Raw genomic sequence first — 5,660 nt, 5'->3', positions numbered from 1 at the left:
TTAGCCTAGTGTTAGTTTTACTGAGTATGTGGAATGTAAAATACTTCAAGGCCGATTTGTCCCATGTTTTTACCAATAAACCATTTACTACCACTACTACATGGAATCCGTCATTTCAGACGGTACATACACATGACATTATAGACACAATGTGGATTTCAACTGGCACCCGTGGCTTAGAAAAAGCCTTCATAGCAAATTGCAAGAATAATAGTTTGCTTTACCATCCGCATGTGAAATTGTTTTTTTTTTATCCTTGCATATTTGGCTGTATCGAACTAGATCTAGGCTATGTGTTGATGTGTAGGCTTGTGTAATTTACTGAAAAAAACACCTCCATATAGACACGGTTGTCCCTTCCTCTTGAACTTGCAGGTAAATGACCTCCCAACTATAGTAAAGTCCCACTCGTATGACCCTCTCACTCTTAAATACACACTAGTTACCTTCGACAAGAAGGTTAATATGTTTTCGTATTGGCAATGGTGTGGGTCTGTATATCAGCAGCATCTTATACTGTTCTAGAAGCTGTGTATGGATCTTAATGATTTTTGTTGGTGGTTAGCGGTTGTGGAAACGTAGCTCAAGCAAAATGGTTCACCTGGCGTTCCCAACGGTACTGCAGCAGGCTTTTTATGAATTGTTTTTTTTTGTACAACATAACACGTGAATCTGAATGATATTTGATAGGTGAGTAGCGGTTGTGAAGAGGTATGTTAAGTTCGAATATGGTTAGGCTGTCGTGATCGGACGGTGAGGCAGCGGATTTGGATACAGAACTTGTGCCAAAATTTATATCCAACACCTAACACAACCTGGAACGCTAAACACATCAAATTTAACACCATCAACTACACATAGCAAACAACATGTAGAAATACAATAAACAACCCGGCGGTATAAAATCTCAGATTTTCCTTGTATATAATTAGAATGTGATTCGAATCGCACATACGTGGCGCAGGTGGGATCAAAATGAGCAGAGTACCTATCTTTGGTTAAGGACGTCCCTCGGATACAACGTGTAAATTAAGGTCCCGTGTTTGGGAGATTCATACTCCACGCAAGTCAAAGAACCCATCACACAATTCGAAAAAGACAGGGGCATTCTCCTGTACGTGATGGTCCAAATACAACTATCCGAAAGTTGGTGATGCACTGCGGACTTCAGGAAGAATAGTGTCAAATTTGCACTAAGGCCACACCAATTTAATTCCTTGGTTAACGTACGGATTCGCCGCTTCATTTTTTTCAGATTTGCAAATAAAAATATAAATCCAGAATCAACTGCAAAATGCTCATATTTTGCCCAGAACAGTTGGAAACAGTCCTTTTCGTCCTAGTTGTTACAGTTATTCCATCTTTCATTACAATGGTATCATTAGAAGTTAAAAATTCATTGTTTAAATTTTGAACCAGCCTGGTGTGTTGACTTCATGGCTCCTATCGTACCATTTTCGGCCATAATAGGATGCCTAGGCCTGTTTTTATTTTTACTTTTTTTCGCCCGCCCGCTCCATTATTTTTCTAGAAAAATCCGTTAACCAAGAAATTGAATTGGTGTGGCCTAATGGAGATCCTGATAAATAAACAAACTGTTCCGACGCCAGTTCCATTTCTGAGAAAGCTGCTTGTAGCTTAAGTTTAGAGTCTAGAAATTTTTGCTTCTACTTGCTACTTCCTCCCTACCCTATAAACGTATCTTCGATTTCATGAATTGACACACAAAAAAACCCTTTGAAGTTTTCAAAATTTTATTCGCCGTCTTTTATGGCAAGGCAATATGACTGAATATTTGAACAGCTCTGAAATATATCCAAATTCATATTGCATAATTCGGCGAAATCGCATGCAATATTACAATTTGTCATGATTTTTAGTTTAAAGCAACCAGTTGGAGTTAGAACTATAATAATTTTAGGTGGTGGAGAAAATGCATGCAAACTTCGTGCAAGTAACGTTAGTAAGACGCAATACAGTAACTCTACATAACATTATATAGTCGGTACAACGACATTCATCAAAATTCCTCATATTTCCTTATATTTCTTCTTTTCTTTCTTGCTCTTAGTGCCAACTACATCAGTAGGGCTTACGACTAGGTTATTACCAAAAAGCCACAGTTCGTAACATTATCACTTATAGATGTCTGCGCATGCTTAACAGTCATCAATGTTCACGTGACGGTCACGTGATGTTCTCGTGGTCGGTGCGGCTGTCCTGAAAAAAAAATACAAAGAACGACTTAAAAGAAATTTGCCTTATCCTTAATTAGACGCATCCTTAAGTTACGTCTTCAGCTTTGCAGCCATGCTGCATTTACATTTCTTCTGTGTCCAGAAATAGAATAAAAAAATTACCATCACTAAAGTAGCTTAACCTGTTCCACAGACACTTGTTTGAGTATAAGACATCATATCTAATATTGGATTTTACAAACCTTTAGATTAATTGATGAATAGATTTCCTATGGGAAAACATACAATGTGTAATAATGCAACTACAAAGCACGACTTATGCTTAGGTCACATTTGAAACGGCGCCCGTTCGGCATGTCCTCGGTGTAGACGCCGGCCGGCGTCATGACGCCGAGCGTGCGCCGACTGTCAGGGTCACAATTAAATGTTCCTTTACGGCTCCCTGTCGGGGCCTGGTTGTGCTCCGGCCGGTGGCTTCTAATTAATATTCATAAACTTTTGATCCCCTTGGCGGCCGGTTTCTGTCAGGGACCCGTCCGGTGCCCGGTCAGTCTCCCGTCTTGACCCGTGCGGCTTGCGGTAGGGTGCCGACCGGCTTTTACAGTTCGGCCGGGCAGCTGTCAGGTCCCTGGCGGGGTCCAGGGGGGATCCTGGCGCGTCCCTGGCGGGATCCCGTTGTGTTTGTAAGCAGGTATATATATATATATATATATATAAGCGTTACACTGCCTGCCATCATTGCGACTTTAAAAACTAGTAGATGTTTCACGACCCCCTACAACGTGTAGGCCCATCCATCGAGAAAAGTCCGGAGCAAGTGCTTTTTTGGTGAATGCCCTCTACTTCTTGACACATTTCAATGTATCCATAATGTTATATAATAACAGGAAATTTAGATATTACAGTCCAGTCTGTATGTAACACTTCTGTTTAATTCTATCCAGTGCCAGACAGCCCTTGCCAGCAGGCCTAAAACTCGCCATTACCCTACGTTTCCTGGCGACCGGGAACAGCAACCGATCCTTGGAGTTTCCCTTAAGGGTAGCCCACATGCGACACAATGTCACTGTTCTGAAGTACATGTATGCCGGGCTATCGTCTCGGCTGTTTTCCACTGCCCATCGGCATTCTGACACACAAGTATACGGTGTAACACACACAAGTACACGGTGTAACACACGCGTGTTGAAATGTGCGACGTAGTCTGAACAAGGAGGTTACATATGTCCCATATAACCCCATTTTTCTTACCACCTTATGCACTTATCAGCACATGTGACGTCATAATCTTAGGCAGGTGCCTGTTCGGCCGCCCGACGGGTTCCGGGCAGTGAGGTTACGGCGTCGCTTCGGCGTATTTCGCCGAACGGGGCCCGAAGTGTTTTTAACTCTGAGTTAAAATCGATTCGGCGACCGCGCGGGGCCAAAAATAGGCCGGCAGCCGTCGGGAAGCCCGCCGGTCTCCGTCCAGGTCCCGTTCGGTAGTGCCAAAAAACACGCCGAACACGCGCCGAGCGGGCCCCTTTCTTGAATTGTGACCTAAGCATTAAAGAATGAATGTCCTTTGTACTTACATTTTCTTCATTCCGTTTCCTCCATCATGTCCGCCATGGCGTCGTCCACGTCCCGTTTCTCCAGCTCCCTGGCCATCTCGCGGCGTTCAGCCTCGGCCAACAACGACTTCAGGGCCGTCACTTCCTCACGGTTAGACTTGGAAGCACGCTCTGAGGTAAAGAAAGTAAAACACGCTATTCAAAGAAGACCCTAGGAGTACAACTAAACAACCAGCCAGTGGGTCCGATCGTGTGGCGTAACGAATGTTCTGGTCGTGTAGCGTAATGACCGTGCGTTCGGCTCAGAACCAAGAGGTCCCAAGTTCGAGTCCTGCCATGCCACCGACCTTGGGCCATTGGAAAAGGCACTTTACACGAATTTCCTCACTTTACTCGGGTGAAAATTAGTATGTTTGTTGTCCATTCATGCATATTTTTGCGTTGGTGGTGGCTGCAGGTGACATAAATATATATATGTTGGAAAAAAAACTTGAGTGTGCCGTTGCCGTCACCATGTCTTGTAATAAATGTTGGAATAGAAAAAAGCCAATTACACAACATTATCTTGATCATGTCTTGTCCACCTAATGCAAAGCAGTTACACAAACATTTTCGAACATGGTGTCTTTTCGCGTAGGCGATCGTACGATTCTGATGCTCTAGTCTGTGAAAGAACCAACCACTGACAAGGATCTAAAGGTATAGCGTGGCAGCGTTTTCTACGAGTACGAGCGGCTCGATTGCAACACATTCAAAAATTCAAACATGCGAGAGTTTGTACAGTAAAGACGAATGAGAAAAAAAACAATATATTTCATTCATATATTTGGTATGTAGTGAAATATAATGATGGTTTCCTTACCAAGTGCCCTTCCAAGCCTGAAATGGCTTTCAGCGGTCATAATTTCAGACGAGATGACCAGCACAGCCAGAAGCAGTACCAGGGTAGTTTTCATCCTGAAGACGGGAGTACAGCCGGGTTGACGTCCTTGAAGTTCTGTAGATCAAGTGCTCTGATGTCAGGCGGGCTGCAGCCTTTATATAGGATTGTGAAGCTCTATTAGCCTTCTGATGTCCATGTTCTGTGGGTGTTTCCATATTCATTGTAACCATTTCTGAGAAATCTTATGGAGCTAAGAGTTGAAGTAATCATCAATATTTATGACCGGACGTAGTGTTTAAAATTAAAAAGTCTGGAGTTTTTACACATTATGCTGGTATCGTTGACCTACTTTTATATGTAGTACAACGTACACGTGTGGGGAGGAGCTTTCTTTTTCGTTACTTTTCAACGTTTGTGTGCTTCCTATGTGCTCCCTTACATATACTATAAATGCACGATTTCATCATGAAACACACCACTTTTGGTACCCTTGAAATTGTATGTTCCTCCGTATATCTAATAGTCAACCTTCTTCTGTGGGTATTTCCATGTTCAGTGTTCTATTTCTGAGAAAAAGCCGCGTGTAGCCAGAATGACAAATGTGGAGCGATTTGGACAGTAATCATCAACCGGACATGACATGGAATTAACCTGTCTGCTTGAAGCTTTTACGCACTGTTACGCATTGCAATCAATTGACCTACTTAGATGTACGTACATATGCGGGCGGGGAATGAGCTTTCGTTTCCGTTACATTTTTCGTTTACATTTTCCGGTACATTGATAAAGCAGTATTGTACATTATGGTCCCCATTGGAGAACCAACGGTTTGGGCAGAATCCAACACCACGTTCATATACGTCCACTTAACAGTGTTTTCCAGCAATATTTCCACATACAAGAAGACGTCCATGACACAGTAAGAGTTATATGTGGCAGGTATGTAGCACTGTATACACTATGTAGTTGTACATGTACATGATGCCAGGACTTATACACCAAATTCTAAACATGTACAGTACATGA

General features: G+C 42.6%; 1 long non-coding RNA gene across 1 annotated transcript; it reads right to left on the bottom strand.

The window, feature by feature from the left end:
• Positions 1 to 1,736: 1,736 nt before the first annotated feature.
• LOC109471300 lies at positions 1,737 to 4,767 on the bottom strand. Its single transcript, XR_002140300.1, has 3 exons — positions 4,614 to 4,767; positions 3,773 to 3,922; positions 1,737 to 2,220 (listed from the first exon to the last, which is right to left on the bottom strand). It is a non-coding gene; the product is annotated as an uncharacterized LOC109471300 (long non-coding RNA).
• Positions 4,768 to 5,660: the final 893 nt, after the last annotated feature.

This window comes from Branchiostoma belcheri, unplaced genomic scaffold, assembly GCF_001625305.1.
Source record: "Branchiostoma belcheri isolate BF01 breed outbred unplaced genomic scaffold, Haploidv18h27 scaffold246, whole genome shotgun sequence".
Classification (NCBI taxonomy): domain Eukaryota; kingdom Metazoa; phylum Chordata; class Leptocardii; order Amphioxiformes; family Branchiostomatidae; genus Branchiostoma; species Branchiostoma belcheri.
The sequence above is the reverse complement of the archived record's forward strand: the minus strand, read 5'-3'. Positions and strand labels throughout refer to the sequence as shown.